This window comes from Hibiscus syriacus, unplaced genomic scaffold (assembly GCF_006381635.1).
Source record: "Hibiscus syriacus cultivar Baekdansim isolate YM2019G1 unplaced genomic scaffold, ASM638163v2 tig00110017_pilon, whole genome shotgun sequence".
Taxonomy (NCBI): domain Eukaryota; kingdom Viridiplantae; phylum Streptophyta; class Magnoliopsida; order Malvales; family Malvaceae; genus Hibiscus; species Hibiscus syriacus.
The window spans coordinates 496,540-512,856 of record NW_024062565.1 but is presented as its reverse complement, the minus strand read 5'-3'; the positions used below and the strand labels follow the sequence as shown (position 1 = coordinate 512,856).

General features: G+C 31.6%; 2 pseudogenes; one reads left to right on the top strand and one right to left on the bottom strand.

The window, feature by feature from the left end:
• Window positions 1-5,354: 5,354 nt before the first annotated feature.
• Window positions 5,355-11,646, bottom strand: LOC120212805 (annotated as a pseudogene).
• A 2,701-nt stretch (window positions 11,647-14,347) lies between these two features.
• On the top strand, window positions 14,348-14,945 carry LOC120212950 (annotated as a pseudogene).
• Window positions 14,946-16,317: the final 1,372 nt, after the last annotated feature.

The following is a 16,317-nucleotide window of genomic DNA, read 5'->3' as shown; positions in this document are numbered from 1 at the left end:
CTTGTTTGGTTTTTCTCTTTTGCGTATAAAGATGCAAAGAACAGGGAAGAACAGTTGCACCCATTTTATTTCTTCCCTAAAGAAGAATATTACCACACCCAAGTCCCTCAAATAAAACTGGAAGCAAATGAAAAATAAAGAAATTTCATTGATTTAATACATAACTTAACACGGTAATTGGTAGCTTAAGGAAAGAGGTGTCTCCAAGTGTACGCAAATTCAAAGTCAAACCTGTACAAAGCGTACTAATTTGATGAATGAATTTTTGTCATAACCTGAACGGATTGACGAAGTCTCGTCAAATCCAATTGAGCTTTTCACCTTTTAAAAACTATATTGCAAGCATTCTTCTATCCGAGTGTTTGAAAACTGGAAGCTTTTACATGTAGGGGAAGACCCCCTATAAAAGAAACAAACCTTTTTAAGTTATTCGGTGTCCGTAATTATATGGATTCGATAATCTTTAAAGTTAAACTGAATTACTTTATATAAAAATATTGGAATTTTTAAAATTTAACCATGAAATGTTGGCCGGCTATTTATTCTTTCTATGGTAACATGGATTTAAAGTGAGTGAACCAAGACAGATGAAAATGATGGAAGATAAAAGAGCAAAAATTGTCTTTGGATTCCAAAGAGACAGAGATCATTTTATAATACTCGTAGTGTCAAAAAGATTAGACTCTTTGGTATAGATTCCAATCCCACTAAGTGCAAACAGTATATCAAAAAAACCTCACAAAAAATTATTGAAATTCTAAAACAACTTCTTTTCAACTATCTCGTTTTTGATGATCGAAAATATAAACTACGACAACACACGAATCGTACATATATAGTTTCTTGTACTCGAATCCTCTAAAAAGAATAACGCTATCTTTTACTAACAAGACTATTCGATGGTTCACGTTAATGACACTTTTAAATTTGTAAATAAAGAAAATAGTTTGTATAAACCTAAGGTTAAAAGAGTAAATGACGTGTGCAATTATTATGAAAAGTTGTTCATATGACTTTTTAAAAGAGTAAATTCTAATTGTACACAAGTGATATTCCAAAAGAAAATTTAGGATAATCAAGATGGCTTTGGTTGAAATTCATTAGTTAATCTTCCACCATTACAATGTTATGTTTTTTAGGTTTGGTTTGATGTTTATGTAAGACAATTGTGAAATGTCCAAACCATAGACTCCACATGAGAAGGGCAGATGGGATGATGTAAGCTACCCACACTTCTTTATCCTTTTAATATGCTGAAATGGGATATAATCATGTTCAAACTGTCACTACAGCAAAATGGGTTAATAGCGGCGTTTGTAGCGGCGTTTTTAGAACAAACACTGCTAAAGACTCCTACTATAACGGCGTTTTTATACAAACGCCGCTATAGACTCATGATTTAGTGGCGTTTTTATACAAACGCCGCTAAAGACTCGTACTTTAGTGGCGTTTTTATACAATCGCCGCTAAAAACTCATACTTTAGTGGCGTGTTTGTTACAAACGCCGCTATAGACTCGTGATTTAGTGGCATTTTTTACAAACGTCGCTATAGACTCATGATTTAGTGGCGTTTTTATACAAACACCGCTATAGACTCGTGTTTTAGTGGCGTTTGTGTTTACAAATGCCGCAAGTTTACAAACATGTGATTTCGTTAGAAAATTTTGTGATCAAGTGTTCTACTTTAGTTACACGATTTTGAGAAAATTAATTTCGAAATATATCAATTAATTCATTCTTTTGGGTTACTTTTGGATTTGTACACTCTACTTATGATGCATTTAGGACTATTGAACAACTCTGGGATTTGAAAGAAGATTTTGAATATAATGAGTGTTGTGTTTAATGGTCAAGATGATTGTAAAATTTAAAAGATAGACATATATTTTTATAAATATATTTAACAAACTTTTTTCCACCATCAACATAAGAAACATAACATGATCTGACATATCGATTAAAGTATATTAAATGTTATTAAATACCTTTAAATAATTATCAAATATTTTTTAAATTAATCAATTTATTATTAATGATTATTAAATTTTATTAAATTATTATAAAATAAACATTAAATTATTATAAAATAAACATTAAATTTATCAAAAATATTATACTTGTTATAATATTATAACAACTATTTTATAGCATTTGTAAATTTAATACGATTTTTATGACTAAAATTTATGGAAATAATACGAAAAAATTGTTTGTTTAAATGGTGCCTTTGTTGAATAAAATGCCTCAGTGTTAGTGCTACCCACGGCAACATCATCAAGTGTGAACATCCGACGTGGCAAACTTAATTAGCAATCGTTGAATCAAGGACCATTAAAATCCAACGGCCATAAGAGAAACCCTAAACTAAAAACAAGCCCTTGGTTTCTGCTATAAAATTCCAAATTCCTCTGTAATTTCCCATTCATCGTCATCTATTTCATTTCAACTCAAAAGCGGCTCTTCGAAAAGGTTTGATTCCTTCGTCATCAAAATATCAATAATTGTTTTATCCCAATTTTTATTTCCGTTTGTAAATCTTTGTTTCTTTTAATTTTCATTATTTTCGAACGGAATTGTTTAGATCGGTTTGTTTATGAGTGATTGTTTCCATAACTTTTGTGGAAACAAATTAAAAATAATCCCCACCATATAAATTCATTACTCTTCACCTGCATCTGCCTTTGTCCACAAGCCTTGAAAAATCTAAACTTCAATTCAACCACCCTTTCTGAACCAAAAAAAGAAGAAAGGAACATTTTCCCCCTTTTCCCTATTCTACTTGCTTACGACAACAACAAGCACAGGAATCTTAGGCGGCAAAATTTTGAAATGGTATATGGCAATTTGGTACTTTGGGTTTTGTTTCTCTTTCGATTTTGATGTCTTGTTGATGTTTTTTTTGAAACAGGTGATGTTGGCCAGTTTACTTAAAGACCCTAAATTTGCTAATATTAATTCAAGTAAAAACGAGTATGTTCCTTTTAAAGGAACGATTTTGAGGACTAAAAGTGGTAAATTTGCTTCATCCATCTCGGACCTTGTGTTTCTTGTACCACCTTCAACATCCTGGCTCCTATCTACAAGCGCTTGGACCAGCAGGTGATGTCTTCTTCCTCTCTTTCATTGATTTGTTTCCGTTTGTAAATTCTGCTAATTTTCATTTTTTTATGGAACATAATCAGAGCGTACGTGAAAGTGATTTTAGAACATTTTGGTTAACTAGAAATGAGAGGATAGTTGATTGGCTGATGTACGAAAGCTCTTCCATTATATGTCTTAAGGTGGGTTTCATGTGCCCTTATCTTCTATTAACAGTTTTTTTAGGCACAATCTTAATTTCAAATATGATGATATAAGCCTTATCTTTGTTGTGGTTTTTTGGTTCGATGATAGGAATTTTGGGTTGGAAATGAAGAATTGGTGCAAATGTATGAACAAAGGCTCGGTGCTGTCGGCTATAACACCGGTGCTGCCGGCTATAACACATTTAAGCTTGCAAGAACCAATAACCGAGGAGATGGTACATGCTCGTTTAACTCATTTATTCCCATGACGTAGACATTTTTTAAGAATTTTTAATGCAAACGGCGTAGATTAATAGGGCGTTCTTATATGTTTTCTTCACTATAAGTAGATTAAACTTAAATAGACTAAAAACCGTTAGAGAACCCCATGTTCGGTATAAAAAATTGTGATGTTAGTTGCTATTCTCCAGTTTGGTGGTTCATGTCCAACTCATATGACCTTTAGTCTTTGAGCCTTCTATTTGGCTCATTTCCTATCGAAAGCGTTAACCGAAGAATGACCATTTTCTCACCTTTTGGGGGCCAAATTCGGCTCCTTTATAGTTCACATATTTTCTCATCTTTTCAGTTGCTAGTGATGGGGAAGACGATGGGGATATCTTTTAGGCTGTTTACAATCCTTATATCGTGTACAGACCTTCCTGAAAGATTTAAATTCAATTTCTTCACTACTTGATGTTTTGTTTTGATTCTAGTTCTTTTTAAAAGTATTCACTAGTTACAAATAACAGTCATGAGATTTTATATTTTCTTTTACTTCCACAGGTTTGTTGATTGTTGTACACAATGGGTACTTTAGGATTTTAAATTACAAGTAGCAGTCAATGAAACATATCAGAGAGAACATAAACTCAACCAAGCACCTGTCATACTCTGCGGGTAAGCGTAATGTTTAGTGTTGTTGTTTGATGATTTCCTCAGAGCAGCACATTCTCATCTGTTTTGTATAATTTTATCCGTTCTTGTAGTGACTGGAACGGAAGCAAACGTGGGCATGTTTACAAGTTCCTAAGGTCCCAGGGATTTGAAACTTGAAAATGCTGCCATTGAGCGATCCAAAGCTGTGGACTCTGCTGTTCTGAGAAGATACAACATATGGAGGAGATAATTTGAGAATGATAATTCAAATTCCACATTGCTCTTGATGAGGGATCAAATTATAATGGCACAGGTTTATATAAGCATAGCAAAGATGAAAAATAAGCTTGGATTTGCAGCAAGAACTGCAGATCAAGCTCAAAGAGAGTCAGCGTGCAGTTGGAGAGTCAACATGCCTATATGTTTCTAAACTCATTTGAATCAAGGATTTTGTTTTCTGTTTTGTTTCTAATTTCTCATTATTCGGTATGCCTTTACTAATAGCTCCTAATTTATTGAAGTATTACTCTATTATTTTGATTGTCAGTGTTGTCATGCCTAGAGGTGAACTAATGTGTATAGTTCTGTTTTATGCAACTACTCCTAATAGTGTGATTTGCGACGTTTTTATATGAAAATGCCATTAATAATGGGCTTATTTGCGGCGTTTTTAATTACAAATGTCACTAAATATACAGTCAATAGCGGCGTTTGTAAAGAATAACGTTGCTAAATACAGTCAATAGCGGCGTTTGTAAAGAAAAATATTGCTAAATACACAGACAATAGCGGCGTTTGTAAAGAAAAACGCCGCTAAATACACATTCAATAGCAGCGTTTGTAAAGACAAACGCCACTATATGTCTTGACCTATTGCGGCGTTTTTTTTTAAAAAACGCCGCTAACAATAGCGGCGCTCATTGTAGCGGCACTTCTTGCGGTGTTTTTGCAAGCGCCGGGAAAGTTTTTAGCGGCACTTATAAACGCCGCTATAGGGTTAAAAAAACCCGCTAATGACCCATTTTGCTGTAGTGTGTCTTCTAGAAATCTACCCCTGTAGTTGACCATTTCTCGAATGTGAATCAAAGTTTTGGTTACCCATCGTGCATTCTGTAACCGCGTTGCATAAAAGTATTCAAGTCTCATCATCTTCATTTACTGCAGGCATGAGAGCATATACCTGCTGAGAAATTACATTCATTGTGGGATGCGATTGCTATTTGCTAACTTTGACGCAAATGTGCGCTCTAACAGGCTTATGGTCGGAACTATAAATGTCATCAACTGATTCGTAGCAGTGCAAACTTGCAGTGATATTGCCAGGATCTCCGATCTTGAACAAGATCCGATCGGTCCACGACGGAACACGAACCTGTCAAATGTTATAGATGATCAAAGATTGAATCAAACAGAGGAGAGAACATCATGGGTAATCATCCTCACCTTGTAACTCGTATCGTAATTGCTACTTCCTAGGTTATATTTATAGGTTGGTTTGAATGCGAGTGTTCCCTCACAACACCCATTGAAAATCTGCCCTCTCTCGGCCTCCTGATGGAGTTGATCTTTGCTTCTAAGGAGCTGCAAGAAACAAACCAGCAAAGTTGAGGGGAGAGCTATTATGCAAGGATGAACAGATAAAAAGATGGAACCGACTGCGTGAAGGTTTCTTTGTATTAAGTCTCTGGCTGGGTGTGTGTATCGATGCCTTGTAGCCTGTAATTGAGGTCGCCTAACCGTATGGTGATTTGTGGGGGCCTGGTGTATGGGTTCCAATACTTTGAGAAGAGAGACTGAGATATGTGCCTGCACTCTTCATTTCTCTCTCTACATTTCCAGCATGAGCTGCTTTCAACACAGACCGTTACTGCCCCAAAATGTAATGCCAAATTTCATATTTTGAGGAAACTGGACCTCTAAATTTCGTTCCCCTATAGGCTATGGTAATAGTGCTATTATGATTGTTTTTCCTGGAATTCTTTTTTCATCAATATTTATGGTAAAGATACCCTCTTCAATCTATTTTAATTTTAAAAATAAAAATTCAAATGAGTGGCTACAGTAACAAAATAGAACAAGAAACCTTTATCTTTCTAAATGATTCAGGTTTAAGCATTTGTGTATAGTGTGTTTGTGCACATCGTCGATAGTTTAAGAGAATTTTGAATAAAAATTACTTTTTAATCACTCTAAAATATTAAAAAATAAAAAAAATAGTTTTTTCTATAAAAATTTAAACCTTTAAACCAATTTTAAAAGTAAATAATTAAAAATAATTAATTATAACATTAATTTTTTTTGTTAATTTTGCATAGTTTTGATTCACTTCGATTATTTATATGTTATGCCAATTTGATTTTAATTCTAAATATACTTTACACATTGAACAAATATTATGGGCTGTTTTTCTATAAAAAAAAAAAAACCAAATCGAAGTAGGTATGTTTGGCGTGAATTTTTAAAAACACCTTTAGTTAAAAGGTATGTTTTAACCGTAAAATCAATACTAAATGGGTAAATAATTAAAAAAAAAATTACAATTGAAATGGTGGTTTCAAATTAACCACAAAAACTAAGTTTTTTAGTTTTTTTCAATTTTGTGTTTGGACGCAAATTATAATTCCACCCTTAGGTGGTGTTTTTTTTTGCAGAGGTAAAAGATATGTAGTTTGCGGACCGCATCTGCAGCAGAAGAGGTGGACCAAAAGTCTGCAGTCTGCAAGAAGACTGTTTCTTTTTTAACGTCTGCAGACTGCTAAAATGAAATGAAATATAAATAAACTGATTTTTTAAACTTAAAAGAGTTTTGCAATACTGATATTTAAATAATTTTTGTTTTACAATACTGAAATTTAAATAATACATACAACTACAATAATAAATCAATTCATATTTTAAAATAAATCAATCCATACTAATAAATTATTTAAAATAAATCAATCCATATTTTAAAATAAATCAATCCATACTAATAAATTATTTAAAATAAATCAATCCATATTTTAAAATAAATCAATCCATACTATTAAATTATTTAAAATAAATCAATTCATATTTTAAAATAAATCAATCCATACTAATAAATTATTTAAAATAAATCAATCCATACAACTACAATAATAAATCAATCCATATTTTAAAATAAATCAATCCATACTAATAAATTATTTAAAATAAATCAATCCATATTTTAAAATAAATCAATCCATACTAATAAATTATTTAAAATAAATCAATCCATATTTTAAAATAAATCAATCTATACTAATAAATTATTTAAAATATATTATTTTAAAATAAATCAATCCATATTTTATAATAATTTATTTTAAAATAAATTATTTTATAATAAATTATTTTATAATAAATAACCTTATTAAATTATTTAAAATTATTTTAATAAATAACTATAATTTATAATTGTTCTTGAAGAGGTTTGAAAACTTTTGAAGACATAAAACCAAGTCTGCACCAAGAAGAGCTCGCGCAAATGTTTGAAGAGCTTTTGTCTTCTAAAAAACAAACAGTCTGCGAAGCCTAATGTCTACGCGTGGTCTGCACGACGCAGACATAAGTGCTTTGAAGAACTTGTACAGTGAAAACAAACACCACCTTACTAATACATGTGCTCTACTCAATTATGTATTTACATTTTATTTTAATAATTTAATACTAACATCCTTAAAAAATAATTTATTATTTAATAATTTATTTTAATTACTTAAAAAAATAAATTCATGGTTTCTATATTATAATTATATATATATATATATATTTACTATATTTTTACTATATTTTAAATTGATATATTTCATATATAATAATTTTTTAAAATTTATTTATAATATGTATTTTTTATTTTTGAAAGATTAAAAGGATAAATATATCATTTAAATTATATTATTAAAAGGATAAATATATCATTTATTTATAATATATATATGTCCGTTTGATTCTAAAAATATTTTTTATTTTCATTTTCTGTTTTTCTTTTTAGAAAATAGTTTCATTTTCAATTTTCTGAAAATTAGAAAACATGTTTGGTTAATATAAACAAAAACTAAAATTCAAAACTAAAATACTACAAATGTGTGTGAGGTATCTAATTTTTGAAAATAGAAAAAAATAAATAGTTATTAAATAATTAAATTAAAATATAATTATTAAAAAATCATTACATAAATTTAATATATGAGTTATGTAAATATAAAATAATAAAATTGATAATAAATTTCATAAAAAAATAATTTATGGTTAGTGGTAATTGAAATTAGTGTAGTCCCGGAATGTTTTTTTGGTACCAAATATGATCCTTAAACTCAGAAAAAAATCTAACCCTTTAAATAGCGGAATCAAACATTGATTGTCATGACAATTATATGACAGTTCATAAACTTACATGGCAATCTACAATATTGATTTGATAGTTCATGATACTATTGTGGCAATACTCGATTGATGATGATGTGGTAGATGAACTTAATTAATTATTTTAGAAAGTTTGAGGACTTATTTAATTTTAAAAAAATTAAAAAAATTATTTAGATTAAAAATATAAACAATTATTAAGATATCCAATACATTAAATATAAAAATACTACGAAATTAAATTATTTTTAAGGACTAAATTGAGTGTAAAAAATGTTTAGGGAACATATTGAGTTTTTATAAAAGTTTTAGGGTTTCAAATATCATTAAATCAAAAATTATTATTAAAATGATTTAAATTTGTGTAAGTTAAAACTAAGGATGTGTATGGGTAGGGCCGGGTTGGGTTTTTAGTCCACCCGACCCAAAAACAAAGGATCCTCCACTCGAGACCCGACCCAACATATAACTTAAAAACCTGACCCGACCCGAAATAATAAAAAATATTTTTTATTCAATAAAAACAGTGAAATGATTGAAAATATATATATATAGAGGGATATTATTATAATTATTCTTAAATATATAAGATAAAATTATATTTTTTGGGTCGGATATTTTTCACCCTAAACCGACCCAACTTGAACATCACACTTAAAAAACCCTGACTCGACCAGACCCAAACCCAATTTTTTTATTATAAAAAATCAGGTCGAAATCTGTCGGGTTCGGGTCCTATGCCCATCCCTAGTTAAAACTCTAGATATCATATTTCCTTATTTTTCAAAATTTCAAAACAATTTTAATAAAAATAGTGAAAACATCTTTTTTATGTTTTCATATTTTCACTTAATTTTGTTTTCATTTTCCAGAAATGATTTTCCAAATTTACAACCAAACACATTTTTCTTTAGCGTTTTCTATTTTCAAAGAAAATGAAAATAAAAATAGTCTATATTTTCTAAAATCAAACGGACCTAAGATTTCTAGCTTTTTTTATTTTCAAATTTGTGTTTGGATGCAAATTATTATTCCACCCTTACTAATGCATATACTCTACTTAATTATGTATTTACATTTTATTTTAATAATTTCATAATAAAATCCTTAAAAAATAATTTATTACTTAATACTTTATTTTAATTAATTAAAAGTAAATAAATTCATGATTTATATATTAAAATATTAATAATGAGATATTATAAAATATATTTTTATTATAATTATTTTTTAATTTTTTTATTTTTATTATAGTTTAAATTGATATATTTCATATATAATAATAATTTTTAAAATTTATTTATAATATATATATATATATGAATAATTAAAAAGGGTAAATATATAATTTAAATTATGTTATTTTAAATTTTAAATGAATGATTGTGGTTGAATTGGAATAATTAAACATTCCATCTCTTTATGAAATGAAATTAATGAGATATACCATAGCATCTAGTTTAATAAATTCACTTTAATTTGAAAACACTAATATATATTTTTAATATTCTTTTTTGTCAAAATAAGTATTTAAGTTATTATTTTGTAATAATTTTATATCTACATGTTAAAAAGTATTGATAATGTATTTTTTTTCTTAATAAAATATTTCATTAATAAATTTTTTATTAATCTTAAAATATTTTTTTTATATTTTTATTATAGTCTAAGTTGATATGATATATCATAGTATTAATAAATGTAAATATAATTTAAATTCTATATTTTAAATTTTCAACATAATATCTATAACAAACATTTTATCTTTTCAAACTCATTTTTTAAGAGTAATCCCAAACAGTTAAATTTTAAACTACACTTTTAAACAACACTTTTAAAAATTTATTTCTATAACACTTTTAAAAGTTATTTTCCAAAAATCCTGTCAAACTGACAATAATATATAAACAATTGAAAGTTAAATTTATTGTTAGATAAGTTAAAAATTATATAATTTTGATGAAATCATCAATATTGTAATTTATTTAATTTATACAATTTTTAAATTTGAGATAAATTTAAGAGATCTTTTACCAAATTTTATCATAATTAATGGTGATACTGTTATTTATTATATCTATAATGACAACAAAAATGAAACGTATTACTTTCACATTCGCCGGTAATGAGTTTCAAGATTGGGTTACCGGAGAGATGGCAAGCGATGAATGCCATTCTGAATCCCTTATAACTGATACGGATAACTGATACGGATGGCGATGGCTCCTTTCTTTCTCCTCATCATTCCTCCAAAGCCTCCAACAGAATGTTTATCCACCTTAAGATCTAAATGTGATTGAACAACACACACAAATCAATTACCCTCATATGATATATATATGTTAATCTTGTATTTGAAGTAGAAAATTAATTATGGATTTCACAAATAATCTGGCAGGATCTCTTACCTTTTAAGAACAAGTCTGAATTCTTTGGACCGAGCACATATAGTTGCAGAGACTGCATCATTGCCTTCCCTAACAACCTGATATATCATATATACGCAGATTAAACGGCGAGTTGACTGAAGCGTCAAATAAAAAAAACTAAAGGTTTTGCATGCTTACTCGTGTGTTTCAACTAGAGCATCTTGCAACAATCATGCAACATTGTCTCGAGGCACCTCTTGTAAACCGACAACAAGTAGATCAAACCGCCGGTTCCTCCCAATCATCTCGACCAGATCTTCATACGAGACCTTATAAGAGGAGGATACACAGTATACATATTCGAGTGAGTAGTGAAAAATGATCAATATCGAACTGTCAGCAGTGTTGAAAGATGATGATTAGTTGATTTGAATTCACACAATTGATTTAAACCTGTCCATTCATGTTCCAAGTGACTACGCAAATGCAAAGGCCAGAGTCTCTTGAGAAGTTGCAAAGATTATCCGCCTCTACTGTTTTTATTCCTTCATGAGTTCCAACGGGGTTGTTGAAAGAGCCCACAACTGGTTTTCTCACATGCTTTGATCTTCTTCTGTCAAGGCATAATCATTTGTCAGTAATCTCCATTGTTTGTTTGGAGATTAGATTGATGATCTAATAAAAAGAAGATTTCAATTCACGTACCCTTTACCTGAAACGTAGAGTCGTGTTGAAATTTCCCATCGGACTACCATAAATAGCCAGTGCAAGATGAAGACGATATGAATTAAGGTTTGGACAAAAAAAAATCTAAACAGCGGAGGGGAGAGAGAGACAGCTATCATGCATGACCTGGGAGCCTTATGAGATGAAATATATAAGGACGGAAATTTCTGGCATTTGGGGCCGTGAAGATTTGGAAAGAAAAAAAAAAGTCAAAATGTCTGAAAAATGTTAATGCATGCATGGATCTCTTATTTGAAGACTATATGTATATGCGTTTCTCTACAGGTTAGGTTTGGTTGTTTTTTGACAATATCAAAATTGACAACGACCGTACCCTGTCTAACAAGCAAACCCTCTTAAAGACATCGATTGATTGAACAGCATACTTGAAAATCTATACCTGATGACCTGACCTAGAGTGGGTGGCCGGCCGCTCACCCTAAACCAGGCTCTTTATGCAGCTTTTCAATGGGTTTCTCTACTTTCAACCGTATGGACCATTTTTTTATAATCTTGGTTGAACAGTAATACATCACTGTATCCAGAATCACATGGATTCTCGTGTTCAGTTTGATGTTTCTTTATTCTCCCAGTTCTCACTCATCATGTTTATGAGTGCAAGAGATATATACACCATAATGTAGACATTATTGAACTTTTGGAGGCGAACAGCAGAGTCGTGATTGAAGAGTTCGTTGAGTTATGACTTTCGTGAAGATCGATGGTTGAAACTTGTGAACGAGGAGATGATTATTGACTAGTCATTTGAGACGTTTGCTTAATATTAAAAAAAACTTGAATTTCTTAATGTCGTATTTTATGATATAATCAGTTTCTACTGCGATTATCTTGTTGTATAACATACTTCCACCTGTCCTTCTTCCATTCTTGTCAAATTCCTTCTTCTAATCATCTCCTTCTCCACCTATTTTGTTCCTTCCCCGTTTCTTCTTTTTCCATCACATCAGCAAAATCTGCAGCATTTACGTTATTTTAAGTTCCAAGATTTGAAAATTCCCATTTTTGTTGCTATTTCTGTTCTCCCATGTTTTGTTCTCTTTTTAGATTCTGCTTGAGAACTAATGTTCAGGATTTTACTGACATTTCAAACGTCACTCAAACCAGTATTTAATTTCTTTCCATAGACATTTTTGGATTGCTTACTTTGGGGACACTGGCTTTTAGTTAACCGTTTGAAATTGGAAAAAGTATCAGTAAAATGCATTTGTTTATCTATTTCAGATTTCGGCTGCTAAACAGACTGAGCATGGCAAATGTGAGTGCTTTTTATTGTTTCTATGTAGGCTCTTTTTTGCCTATCAAATATGCTGATTCCAGAAAATCGTGCTTTTCTCTTGCTGCCATGTTTCCATGCGTTGAGCTGAGAATTTTATGTGCTTAAGTAAACTTTGTGCACGTTCTTTTAAAGATATGCTTTTTTCAAGGTACCGGGTTATCTGTATTTTCAAAAGCTTAAAATCATTCCCAATGTTTCGTGCATTTGGGCTGGAGAAACCACATTTGATGACATTGCCCTTTTATGTCAGCTTGAAACTCCGGAACACACTTCATTTTTATCTAAGCTTAACAACGATGGGAAGTGAGTTTTAGGACCGGATTTACCCTCTTAACTCTTAAGATTTGCAAACGATGCCTGTTGGCTATAATGCCATCTGCTGCAGCTACAAGACAATGTGTTTCAAATGATGGCTGTTGTCTATAATGCCAGGTCTGGACTCTAGCTTTGGTCCTAACTCTTCAAATGGCCAACTTAGTCATCACTGAGATTCAGAGGAACTTAATCTGTTTTCTTGGCCACTTATGGATATATTTGCCAAAGTGTATTTGAAAATCTAATTTCTACTTGCCGCCTGCTTGAGAGATTATCATTGATGGACTTTATGATGTTACACATATTAATATTGACGCGCCTACTCTGCAATTCTTTGACATCGATGGCATTTTTCATTGTTAGCTTTCAGAATACATTCCATTTAGCTTTGGTTTCCATTGGTTTGAATGCAAAGAACAACTACGAGAACAACACTGGACAGAGTCCTAGTAATTTTGATCAAATTCTTTGTTGATCTGCCCCATTTTAGAAGACTGGAGATTCATAGTTACTTTTTAAAGGTACACTGCTACTGGCTTACTGAACATCATTGTTGAGCCTAGTATGGCACTATCTTCTTATAATGAACAAGTTTCTTGGTTTCCAGGGAGTTTTCGATTGAGTGCTATTGTGTTTTCCATTATCATTTATACTTCTGCCTTCATAGGTTCTGCAAACACCAAAGTCGCTTGCTTCTTTATGGATCTCTGGGAATTTTAGAGAAACACCAAAGATTAATGCATGTTAGAGTTCCTGATATTGGAAGTCGGTTCGATGTTCACGATGTTCACTAACTTTTGGAAAGATCCAATAACTTTTGGGAAGATGATAACTGGAGCTCGCTGTTTGGACGTCTAAGATTGGTAAAAGTATGAGACATAACTGGTGTGAAATCAGAAATGGATTTCCTCAAGTTCTTCCTCAAGATGATAACTGTTTGATTATAACTGGAGCTCGCTGTTTGGACGTCTAAGATTGGTGTAAGATTAGGTAGCCTAAAGCATTTAGCATTGTAAAACAGGTTTGTTTCACCATCTAGTGTATTAAAGTGATATCAGACTATGCATATCAATACAAGCAATAGATTTGAGCCTGGTCAAATTCTACAAAAAATGCTACCCAGAATCATATTTTGCTTTGCGGTTGTTTTAGCCGTTGTGGTGGTTGTCCTGTTAGCCATGCTCTCACCGGTAAGCCACAAAAGCTCATCAAAGAACCCTTCCAGACCTTGGCTGGCACTTTCCATGTACATTGAACTGCCACATATTTCAACCTCCAGCACCCAGCCTGTTGCACAGTCAGATGCCGGGGCCTTCATCTTTCACCGTGTGCCACGGAGGGACCTGAGAACACGTCTCGAGTTGTCGGAAAAGCCCAAGGCTTCATTATCCCGATAGAACATTTTGCCAATTCTGCTTTCAACATAATTTATCTCACTTTCGAAACACCAGAGGTTAATGGGAGCCTGAGTGTCGAGGCCAGACCTGCCCAAGACGAGGAAAGACGAGAATTAACTATGGTGGGAGGAACAGGTTATTTTGCATTTGCACGTGGGCTTGCAATTTTCATGCAGACTAAATCCCAGTCTGTAGCTGATCCTGCTTATCATGTAAAGCTTCAGCTTAGATTTCCCAATAAATCTCAAGACCATTCCAGGATGAGACAGCGAACGCAGAATCATCAATTGGATATATCCTTGTTTTAATAGCCCCAAATTTGATTGACAAATTTCAACTGCCTAAAGTAAACAAATCAGACGATCTCAGTGGATAAAGACTTATTGATTTCTCTTGAGTTCGAGTATCGTATATATTAAAAGTACAAATATTTATTGTCAAATGATTAAAATCATTTAAAAGATATTATATTCTCTCTAAATTTATAAAAAAAAGGCTAATTATAGAACTATTAATTTTATTATATTTGATTACTTTAAAATTATATAATTATTATCCTAACTTAAAAAATATATAAGTATTTCAAATACAAGTAGCAAGCTAATTATTATATAGATAAATATTTTTGTTATGTCTTTATAAATGGAGAAAATCGCCTCAGTGACCAAAAATGCCTTATAATATACGATTTTAACCAACTTTTTTTGGATTTGCCAAAATGACCAACAAAATCGCAACGCGAAATAAAAATCGCAACGCGATCCCCAGAATCGCAAATCAGTTTTCAAAATCGCAACGCGATTCTTGAAAATCGCAATGCGATAGTACAAATTCGCATTGCGATTTTCCAGAATCGCAACGCGAATATGAAAATCGCAACGCGAACACATAAATCGCAACGCGTATCCGTAAATCGCAACGTGTATCCGTAAATCGTAACGCGTATCCATAAATCGCAATGCGTATCCGTATATCGCAACGCGTATCCGTAAATCGCAACGACAATACGTAAAATCGCAACGCGTATCCGTAAATCGCAACGCGATTTTTAAAGCGCCATTATAATCGCAACGCGTATTTTATTTTCAAATTACAAAAACGAATATTAAGACAAAATCCCGTAATCGCAACTCATAACCTAAAACCTAAAATCACAACTCAGTCCCATCTCCATCTCTCACTCTCTACGGCGAAATCCGTCCCCATCTCCGAAGATTTCCGTCCCCATCTCCGGTGAAATCCCTCACAACCATTCACGGTCAGAAATCCCTCACAATATTCAGAAATGGAAAATCAACCTCCGAGGGTTAGTTTTTTTTAATTATTTTTATTTTGAAATTATTGCATTATTGTAGGTTTTTCATATTGAAACTGATGATAAGTTTACTGGTCATTTCAATAATAGATTAACCATTTCACTTAGATTTCATTTCGCGTTACGATTCTCTCGTTGCGATTTTCATTTCGCGTTGCTATTCTCTCGTTGCGATTTTCAAGTTAGTATTTGTCTTTGTCTTTGTTCTGTCTTTGGTTGAAGTAATGCAATCCATTCAAGTTTCAATTTGCAGAAGAGTCGCAACGAGAGAAATGAAAATCGCAACGTGAAAATGACTATCTGCAACGAGAAAAATGAAAATCGCAACGAGAGAATCGCAACGCGAAATGAAAATCGCAACGAGA